Here is an 11,965-nt window from a genome sequence, read left to right on the forward strand (position 1 = left end):
AATTTTGTTGTGTAACCGGTGGTTATTTTGCTGGCTATCCTGGGTTTATTGAATTATTTTTTTGACAGGTTTTCATACTGTCTGGCGCCCGAACTTTTCTTTAAAGACATTTATTTGTATTCGGGCGGCTGCCACCGTTACAAAGGTTAATTAATGCTGTAGAAATAAATTGCTCATTGTAAGTTTATGTTGGTTAGTGCACTACTGTTAAGAAATGAAACCTTATCATAAAGTGTTTGTGTTTTTTCATCATTTTCATAATTTTACTGTTATTCTAACAGTGTTGATAAAGAATGAGAATGTCTAAACTTACGACTGGGGATTGAAGATATAAAGCACAGACACATAAACATAATTTAAGAATTTAATTAAATTCAATTTTATTGTTTTATTGTTATTGCAGGAGTGATCTTATTTCTATGGCATTGTGTTTCCTATGAACATCTTTAACACAAGGTGGCGCTGCAGAGCTGATTAAACTTCAGCAGAAAGGTGGAATTGAACACTGAATTTCCAGCGTTAGGCAGATTGTCTTCACATTTCCCACTAGTGTTCTATTAGAAATAAAGTCATAAAGATATAATCGGGTGTTTTAAGGGAACTAGTGAGGTTTGCAGATTTCCAAGACTAAACCAAGAGGAAGGAAGTTTAATCATGAGGGTGAATCCAGGTTTTCCAAGTCATGCCACTGGCAGAAAGTGTCCCGATCTCTAATCCTAGAACTGTTTAACAGTGAACTACAGTACCAGTAACCCACAGTACCAGTAACCCACAGTACCAGTAACCCACAGTATTTTTTTTTCTACTATGGAAGTCAATGTTGCCAAAGTTCCAATCATTCTTCAAAATATCTTCCTTTGTGTTCAGCAGAAGAAAGAAACTCATACAGGTTTGCAACAACTTGAGGGTGAGTAAATGATGACAGAATTTTCATTTTTGGGTGGAGTATCCCTTTAATGTCGTCTCTTGCAAAGCATGCTGGAATCAAAAATTATTCATATAGTTTTCACACAAATTAAGTAAACTTCAGTTTTAAAAATATTAAGTTGATTGAACAATTAAATTAAGTTGTGACAAAATGAAAAAAAAAAATCGTATTACTTTAGCTTATTTTATTGAATTAAACTGAACAAGAGGCAATAATTAATTTGAGTCCCACAGGTTTGAAGCATTATATAGACCATCACAAATAAATGTGGTTTTTAATTAGAAAAATATATATAAATGCAAGATTATGAATAGACTTCCATTTTTTTTAAATACTATTTTTTCCCAGCACTACACAGAGTGAAACACAATAGAATTACTAATTCACTCAGTGTGATGTGTGTGTGATAAAGCGCACAGATGTGTGTCTCTGCCTGACAGTATGTGTGTTTGGAGAGCAGAATATGGCCTGCTAATGGGACTCATTTAAGTTGCATTAATTGCTGCCGTGTGAGTGGCCTACGCTTCAGGCTTCTCTGAATGAGCCGAGGCATAAAGAGCACTTCGCTGAAGCCTCGCTCAAAACACTATTGTTTTAGTGATGAAAAACAGCTGAAATATGCTGAGGACTCCGCTTATCCTTTGAAGCGGCGACAATGAGAAATTCTCGATTAATAGCATTTCAAAGGGACATCCAGATGAAGGTGATGCTTAATTCTGTGTAACAAGCAACGGCGTATTATTATTATTATTATTATTATTATGATGATGATGTTGATGGAAACGCATCAGTTCTGCTAATGGCTCTCCGGACGGCACACGTTTTAGGGAACCTAATGTGTCGATTCAGAGAAAGGTTGCCTTTCAGATTGTAATTGAGAGCACTTCAGTTTCATTTCAAAAGCACAAGGCTTCAGAGAAGAAAATGCAAAATGTTTTAAATGAAGCGTGGATTGGCCTGGCATTATGACACGTTTGCCATGGTTCAGGGTTTCCCTCAGATATTAAAACACAAAGACGCTCTGCTTCTGCTCACACTGGCTCTGGACAATCTGCCTTTAAATCTGCCCCGTGTCTTGGTTTGGACAATGTACATGTATTTGATGTTAATATGGTGTCTGCGATACGGAAGACCATTTCTGCCACATAAAGAAACAAAAATCAGGCTTTGGTAAGTCATAATTATGAGAGAGTTGAAATTATGATATGCTAAGCCTTATATATCGGCCAGCAGCCCTGTAGCCCGAGACTGGTTGCCCACTGAAGCTAAGCAGGGCTGAGGCTGGTCAGTACCTGGATGGGAGACCTTCTGAGAAAACCAGGTTGCTGCTGGAAGAGGTGTTAGTGAGGCCAGCAGGGGGCGCTCACCCTGTACTCTGTGTGGGTCCTAACGCCCCAGTGTAGTGATGGGGACACTATACTGTCAAAGAAAACCGTCCTTTGGATGAGACATTAAACTGAGGTCCTGACTCTCTGTGGTCACAAAAAAATCCCAGGATGTCCTTCGAAAAAAAGAGTAGGGGTGTAACCCCGGTGTCCTGGCAAAATTTGCCCATCGGCCTCTCTCCATCATGGCCGCCTAATCATCCCCATATTGACTGATTGGCTTCATCACTGTCTCCTCTCCACCAGTGTGTGTGTGTGTGTGTGTGTGTGTGTGTGTGTGTGTGTGTGTGTGTGTGTGTGGAGCTGTATGGCTGCCGTCGAATCCTCCAGGTGGAGCTGCACACTGTTGGTGGTTGAGGAGATTCCCCCTTCTATGTAAAGCGCTTTGAGTACCCAGAAAAGCACTATATGTCATAAATTATTATTATTTATAAAAAAATGAAGATAAAGATAAATAAAGACATTTTATAATGTTACAAAATATTCTATTTCAATTAAATCCTGTTCTTTTGAACTTTCTATTCATCAAAGAATCCTGAAAAATAAAATGTATCAGTTTCCATTGAAATCTGAACTGTTTTCAACATTGATAATAATCCAAAATGTTTTTTTTACATTTAGATTTATTAATTTAGCAGACGCTTTTATGCAAAGTGACTTACAAATGAGAACAATAGAAGCAGTAAAACTAACAATAGGACAACAATACGAAAGTGCTATGACCCTTCCCAGTTTAATCAAACACAGTATGTGTACTTTTTTTTTCACAGATCATGGTGATGTCATGTAGATGGAGAAGAGAAGCGGTCCCAGCACTGAGCCCTGAGGCACTCCAGTAGCTAGATGATAACAGTGATGGGATAAACCATGTTTCTGAATGACAGACACTAGTGATGACATGTAGATGGAGAAGAGAAGCGGTCCCAGCACTGAGCCCTGAGGCACTCCAGTAGCTAGATGAAAACAGTGATGGGATAAACCATGTTTCTGAATGACAGACACTAGTGATGACATGTAGATGGAGAAGAGAAGCGGTCCCAGCACTGAGCCCTGAGGCACTCCAGTAGCTAGATGATAACAGTAATGGGATAAACCATGTTTCTGAATGACAGACACTAGTGATGACATGTAGATGTAGAAGAGAAGCGGTCCCAGCACTGAGCCCTGAGGCACTCCAGTAGCTAGATGATAACAGTAATGGGATAAACCATGTTTCTGAATGACAGACACTAGTGATGACATGTAGATGTAGAAGAGAAGCGGTCCCAGCACTGAGCCCTGAGGCACTCCAGTAGCTAGATGATAACAGTGATGGGATAAACCATGTTTCTGAATGACAGATCCTAGTGATGACATGTAGATGGAGAAGAGAAGCGGTCCCAGCACTGAGCCCTGAGGCACTCCAGTAGCTAGATGATAACAGTGATGGGATAAACCATGTTTCTGAATGACAGACACTAGTGATGACATGTAGATGTAGAAGAGAAGCGGTCCCAGCACTGAGCCCTGAGGCACTCCAGTAGCTAGATGATAACAGTGATGGGATAAACCATGTTTCTGAATGACAGACACTAGTGATGACATGTAGATGGAGAAGAGAAGCGGTCCCAGCACTGAGCCCTGAGGCACTCCAGTAGCTAGATGATAACAGTGATGGGATAAACCATGTTTCTGAATGACAGACACTAGTGATGACATGTAGATGTAGAATAGAAGCGGTCCCAGCACTGAGCCCTGAGGCACTCCAGTAGCTAGATGAAAACAGTGATGGGATAAACCATGTTCCTGAATGACAGACACTAGTGATGACATGTAGATGGAGAAGAGAAGCGGTCCCAGCACTGAGCCCTGAGGCACTCCAGTAGCTAGATGAAAACAGTGATGGGATAAACCATGTTTCTGAATGACAGACACTAGTGATGACATGTAGATGGAGAAGAGAAGCGGTCCCAGCACTGAGCCCTGAGGCACTCCAGTAGCTAGATGTTGGGTCTTGGACACCTCACCCCTCCACGAAACCCTGAAGGACCTGCTGAGAGGTAAGACTCAAACCATTGGAGTGCGGTTCCCGAGATGCCCTTCGTCTTTAGGATTGACAGGAGGATCTGGTGGTTAACTGTGTCAAAGGCAGCAGCAGATCCAGGATGAGAACTGAGGATTTGGAAGCTGGTCTTGAGTCTCAGAGCTTCAGTAACCGAGAGCAGGGCAGTCTCAGTTGAGTGTCCGCTTTTAAAACCAGACTGGTTGTTGTCCAGGAGGTTGTTCTGTGTAAGAAAGGAAGGGATCTCAACTCGTTCAAGTGTTTTGGCAACGAATGGAAGAAGGGATACCGGTCTGTAGTTTTCCAGATGTGCTGGACTTCGAGTGGGTTTCTTAAGCAGTGGGGTTACCCGAGCCTGCTTAAATGCTGTGGGAAAGGTACCAGTGTGTAGAGAGGTGTTTATGATGTGCGTGAGTGTGGGTACAACTGAGGAAGAGATGGCTTGAAGTAGATTAGTGGGAATAGGATCAAGCGGACAGGTGGTAGGACGATTGGAAAGGAGGAGTTTGGATACTTCTGCCTCTGCAAGTAGAGAGAACGATGGTAGAATGTGTGTGTTAGTGTGTTCTTGAGCATCAGATCATCATATTAGAGTGATTTCTGAAGGATCATGTGACACTGAAGACTGGAGTAATGATGCTGAAAATTCAGCTTTGATCACAGGAATAAATTACACTTTACTGTATATTCACATAGAAAACAGCTGATTTACACTGGAGTAATATTTCACTGTTTTACTGTATTTGTGATCAGATAAATGCAGCTTTGGGGAGACTTCTTTCAAAATCAAAATCTTCCTGAGCCCACATTATTGAACGGTAATGTAATGTAATATTATTGTATGTCTCCAAAATATAAAAACCTGGACACTTTTGGTGTTTTTGTTTTGGGATCTTATCTTTGAAAGTGCACATCTAAGGCTCTGAGTGCTCTGGCATTCTTTTGCAAGTTTAGTTTTAATCCACCAGATGGCAGCAATGACTGGAAAAAATCATACCATGTCGGGTCCAAAAGTTATTTTTATAAAACTAAAGTGAGGCCAAAAAGACTTTTTGGAGTCTAAAAGGTCCCCATTTATCCAAAACCAACCTCAGCACTGACAAAAACTTTAATTTGGTGCCATTTTCGCTGTTTCACAGCTCAATACTCAACACGTGTGATCTGAACTCTCGTGTGTTTATGCACGTCTCCGTGGCGTGAGCGCCCGCCTCCTCTATCGCGCGCAGACCAACTCAGGCTCTGATTGGTCTAGAGGCAAGATCTACGTAACTTAGTAATGCTACTCATCAGCTTTTATTTGAATCCTGCTTTGTCATCAACCGGATATCCGTGATCACGTGTTTTGACGAGTTTGGCAGAAGGAATTGGTTGCGCGTGACAAGACGGTGGATTATTTACCAAGCGAAACTCACAAAATGGACTCATTTTGAACCCAAACAGCGTAAGGTCAAAGTCTATGGATAATTTTGGCACCTTTTAGCTCAGAGATGATGAGGTACGAGCTGAAATGCAAAGTTTCTCTGAGTTTGTTTACAAAACCTCGAAGCTGTATTTCGCAATTCAATCAGTAATCAATTGACCTGTTGTATTATGTCAACAAAATAAACATAACCATAATCTTGAGTATGAAAGCTTTTGTTTGATATATGGTTTGCTTATGTTTATCAAATATGAACGATATTGAAAATATGCAAAATCTTTGTCATGCGTACTTTTTATCAGTATTTGTTGCGGAAACTGGAAATTAAACATTCAAATGCTGCGATATGTAAAATTAATAAAACAATTATGGTTTTGTGTGAAAAGTAGAGGGTCTAAGCTTTGTAATGATGTCACACATGACTTACTGTTTCATCAGGACCAATACATATTAATTGACATTAGCCCCACTTACGTTTTGATAAATGTCCCTTTGCTCCACCTGGCGGTCATTTCGCGAGCGACTTTGAAATGCGACTGGTTTATTTTTATTGTATTGGTCTACTTTAAAAAATAATACTTTATAAGACATTTATGGGAAAAGACTATTTTCTTTTCAAGATGTTTCCAACTGTAACTTTGAACCAATTCTGTAGACTGGCCCATATAGCATTTGACCAGGATTTGTTTCCAGGTATGACTAAAAATGTGCTTTTGGCTTTCATTTATATTTTGATTGTTTGTATATATATATGTGTGTGTGTGTGTGTGTGTGTGTATATATATATATATATATGTAGGCTATATATATACAAGAAAGAATGCAATGACAATATATGTATATATATATATATATATATATATATATATATTGTCCTTGTATTCTTTCTTGTGTGACACCCCTGAATGAAAGGCTCATTATTATGCAGGGTCACTGTCTGAGAACAACTTAATTATTCATGATAGGGGTTGGGCCGTTCCGCCCATCCGCATATTGCCTTGGCAAACAAAAAAATGTTTTTCACAATTTAAAACAATCTATTGTTTTATGTGAATGATTAGGAAGGATGATTTTCAGATCATTTTGAAGCAAAAACTCTAGGCGACAACGTCCATTAGTCAAAAGTCTTGTGGACACATATTTAGTATGTTTTTTGTGTCCTTATTTCAAAAACTTATTTTTTTAGTTTTTTCAATAACCACGCATAAACAATATTCCCTCAAAAATACAAACATGTACATATATGTTGCTCACACATTACGGTAGCCCTGTTTGTGCTAAATAGAGTGTAATTTCACCTGTGCCATTAATATGTTTATAAGCAACTGAAAAAAGCACAAATGTCAGAGCATGTCAAAACATCTCAAGGACCCCAAAAACACCTTAGACCCCAGAGGGTTAACCCTCTGGGGACCAGAAACGCGCCGGCGCGTTTTGCCATTTTTTTTTCACATAGCAGAAAAATAGACTTAAAATACTCTGTTGATTTTGATCGTACATATAAGTGTTATACATCAATCGATCCTGTTAATTGTCTATTATTTTTCTGTATACTCACAATAAAAACAAAGTTTTGTGCTTTTTGTCAAATAAAGAAAAATAAACATGATGCGAGTTTTGCCTTCTCTCTGTCAGTGCAGTCCATTCTGAAACACGTCCGAAAAATTAACTCTAACTCTGCAAATACTTGTCATACAGGCACGAGAGATTTTTCTTTATGAAGCTTGAATTCTCTTCTTTTCAATGAAGTAATTTATATAAAAAACAAATATTCTCAGTTTATGTAATCTGTATGAAAAGAGAGTGCTGTCAGATTTTTCCCCCCAGCTCATTACACTTCATTACGCGTTAATCTGACACGCCCACGGAGGACGCGCGCTATTCAAACGCAAATGTTGAGGCAAGCCATGACAATGCCCACATCAGCCGTTCCACCGCGGCGGTAAAATGTGGGTTGTATTTTCTGCCTTTTACCGCCAAGAGGCGCTACAATCATAGACTCTGAAAAGTGTTTGTTTATTCTCTCTAATGCGTAATCTGCCGCCGCACCGCGGCTCATTCAGAGCGATTAAAAGCTGGTAGCAGATGAATTCAACAAGTGAAACGTAGTTAAAATAATTCATAATCACAATACTGAAATTAGGCAACTGAAATGAAATTGAATAAATAATGAAAAAATAAAACATTGCAATAAAAATATTTACAGACGTACAGACGATAGCTCAGTGGTTAACGCAACAACACGAGCTTCGAGGAGCTTCAAACGACCGGAGATCGAATCTCAATGTAGCATACATGTTGTTAACCGATGTTGGCCAACAGCGTTTATATTTAACCTTCTTGATGCTTAAATAGCTAACTGTTTATAACTGTTTACTTATTTAAAGTCAAGAGTTTTGTTTAATTATTATTACAACATAAATTTGCTACATTCCTGGAACCGCAGCCGCTGCACAAAGGACATAAACTGATGAAGGAAGATTGTCAGCCGATTGCATCAGAAAATGAAGAAGCACGTCTTTAGTCTGCTAAATTATTGTGTAATGTAAAAGAACACTAAAATTACTTAAGTTTGAAACCAAGTTCGAACATTTCAAGGTTTAAATAAAGTTTTGGGACAGTTTTTTTTTATTTAAATCAGGGTTGCATCGGGTTTAGAGTTTATTTCTTTTGCGATGCAAAATAAGAAACACTAGGCTAATCTTATTCTTGCGACATTTTAAATTTGTATTGCCAAAGAAATGACAGCTATATTAAACAATTAAAACAGTAGGCCTACAAAACGAAAATTGTCCAAAGCAACATAATTAAATTAAAACATGCATTTTTCTTGCCTCTCTCGCGCTGAATCTCTTTTTAACAAGTTTATTTAGTCTCCCTCGCTCTCCATATGAAAGAGGAACATTAACACCTAGGCCTATTGTCCTGCGCGCTCGATACAGCACTGAACTGTCCCTCCAACCCCCCACCGGCTATCGGAGTCTGAGGCTGATTTAACACAAAGAGGAGTCGCAATTCACACTTAAATCGCTATTCTAGACAGTGTTGATAATGAAGGAATTAAATCATTTAAGTTACATGTAGCCTAGTGATATTTCTGTCATAAAAGTTTATTACTAAATATTTCATTATTTCAGTAATTGATGAAATAAAACTGGTTTGGGGCAGCTTTTTCCAAGCAAAACTAAATATAATATGAAAAAACGCTTGTTAATTTGTTGTCATGAACAAAATGTTCAACTCAATATTAAAGTCTACAGGGATCTTTGGATCCTTACAACCAGGCATGCAATTTGTGAATTAAGTTTTTTTTTTTTTTTTTTATTCAAATAAATATCGAACCACGGTGCTTCGTGGTAATGCTGCTAAATTAAATAACATGTATTGAATAATTATGAACTTAAATGAAACAATATCGCAACATTTCGACAAATACATTATTTGATCTGTTTTTACATTTTAATTCAGAGCGATTTAGCCTGCTACATTTAATTAGAGCGAGATTTTCACCCTTGTCATTTTCTCATTGGGAAGCGCTTACAGGCTACATGTTTGAGTAGATCCTCTGTACCTCTCGTTTTCATTATGGATTACATAATCAGATAACATTTATTAGCCTGAATATTTAGACATTTAAAGGCTTTAGACATAGCCGATTTCTTATAGTGACTGAGCTGAAGTGGCTTTCGGTTCATTTTTGTGACGCGCAGTTCCCGGAGACAGAGACGACAGATAAACTTTTGTCGTTAGCAAAAGTTCGAATAAAACCCGACTTTAGAAAAATGCATAGGGCCACTCGGCGTGGTCTGCCAAAACACTTAATTATAAACTTCAATATTTCATTCAAAATAATCTCAAAACGCTTTGTGAAATTTTGAAAAGCCGTGCATGCATTAGGGCCACTGGAACTAATGAACAACTGAAACGCTGGTTTTGATTTTATTGTTTGTCGTTTAAACGTGCTTGTTGCATATCTCTATTTGATATGGTCTATTGGTGAAGTAGCCTATAGCATTGATTACTGTGGAGGGAGGGGTGTGGGGATTCAAATAATTCAGCAGAAGCAGGGATGTTTAGACCAGAAGGAAATCCCCGTCCCCCCTGGCAAATCACACTTTACTTAAAACCATGTTTTTAAAAACTCTAGGTTGTAGGGAATCAAAAAAATTATAATAATAGGCCTAATAAAAAAAAAAATATATATATATATATAGGCTATATATATATAAAATTACTTTTTTTACAGAACTGCTTTTGAAATTACGATTGGTACCCGATTGGTACAGATGCAAAGTCGTTCTGTTGGATACTATTGTTCCTTAGTGTAAAATGGAAATGCATGGTAATTTTATTTTATAAATATAACCAAAAAACTGTATGGTGTAACAGAGTTTTAGAGCTAGACAAATCTCTCTGCATTAATAAATATAAAATTTACAGTAGACCATGTTTGTTCGAGATTCGAACCCGTGTCATCTTGATGATCGGACCGTCAGTTCTACCGCTCGGCTATGAATTTTCTCACTGAGAAATGCCCAAACGTTTGTTTCTCACATGAGCGAGAAAACGTTTTGTCGTTAGCCTGTGAGTGTAGGCCTACTTTAGCCTACATGAATAAAAGTAGACCTTTTACAGTTTTAAAAGATGATATCTTATCTGTATGACCAACAATTACGCAGTAAGTTCTTTTAGCTGTTATGAGAAAAATAAATTCAAATGAACGCGCCGCCGCGTTTGTCAAACTCTAATTCAACATGCCAGAATAAAGCCAGATTTTAGAATAATGCATAGCCACTCGGCGTGGTGTGCCAAAATACCCTAATTATAAACTTCAATATTTCATTCAAAACCATCTCAAAACGCTTTGTGACATTTTAAAAAGCCGTGAATGTATTAAGGCCACTGGAACCAGGATCGTAACTGAAACGCGCTGCATGTCTCAATACAGGAGCAGAAGCGCTGGTTCAGATTGTATTGTTTGTTGTTTAAACGTGCATGTTGCATATTTAAAAATATTTGTTTAAAAATAAATGTTTGTTGTAGGCTTATTTGTAAATTACCATAACTTGTAGAATTTCATCCTTACTGTTAAAGGAGCATTGCGGAAGTTCTGAAATTTCTTACCGTTACTGACACCAGTGGCCGTTAGAGAAACTGCAGCCAGTCTCATGCTCGTTCTCGGTGCGCACGCTCGCACGCTCGTTGGCCGCACTAGATAAGGCTTTTTTTCTTTTTTTAACTCACGAGGAGTTTCCGTGGGTATCTGGATTGTGCTGGAGGCTGGTCGCTGGAGTCCATTTGAAACACTTCTGCTAGCGATTGCCGCTGCTTACTAATGGCTGCCGTACGGATGTAAGCCCAAGTAGACGAGAACGCGCATGACGTCACATTTTGTGAATTTTCACGCCAATTCGGACCTGACTCCTCCACACACACACGAGCCTACAGGCTGATAGAGGCGACCGTGGTGGACAGTCAAGGTGTCATTCTTTCTATTGCATTATGGTTGGCTCATAAATGTACAAATGAAGACTCTATCTTAAAGATTTTTTTAAGTAAAAACCTACACATAGCCCCTTTAAAGGACGATCGTAAAAACACAATTCTGAACCCGGCACTGGGTTTACGAACAAGATTTATTTATTTTTATATTTTGAATTTTAAATTTAATTTCGTTTAAATATAAAATCTTAGCATTTAGCCAATCAGTTCAAGTGTGCAGAAAGTTTATTAATCACTAATTGATTCTTCAGTAGAAATGGGCATCAGGTGTTTGGGGACGCCTTAGTATTGTGTTATTTAATGCACATGTAAACAGTAAATGATAGAAGGTCTGACTGACTCACTCTTACAGAAAAGGCTCCATGTGGAACTGCAAAGGCTTCGAATGCAGAACCCTTTAGGAGTTCCTTTTATGGATTTAGTTTGAATTAATTTAGTTTTAATTCATATTTAATTTAATTCTATTTTATGAATGAAACAGCTCGTAAACATACTTCACTATGAATATATCACTAGAATTAATTGAAATAACCTGTTAAACATGACAGTATCATGCAATCCTTTAAGACATTCTGCTTATATAGAAGCGATTTGATGTAAATGTTGATGGAGTCGGGAACCCTGTAGGATCTAGACGGCACACTCGCAGCCTCTAGAGGGCAGCACAACTCTGTTACACACCGAGTTCA

This window comes from Rhinichthys klamathensis, unplaced genomic scaffold (genome assembly GCF_029890125.1).
Source record: "Rhinichthys klamathensis goyatoka isolate OS25496 unplaced genomic scaffold, OSU_Roscu_1.1 h1tg000618l_1, whole genome shotgun sequence".
Taxonomy (NCBI): domain Eukaryota; kingdom Metazoa; phylum Chordata; class Actinopteri; order Cypriniformes; family Leuciscidae; genus Rhinichthys; species Rhinichthys klamathensis.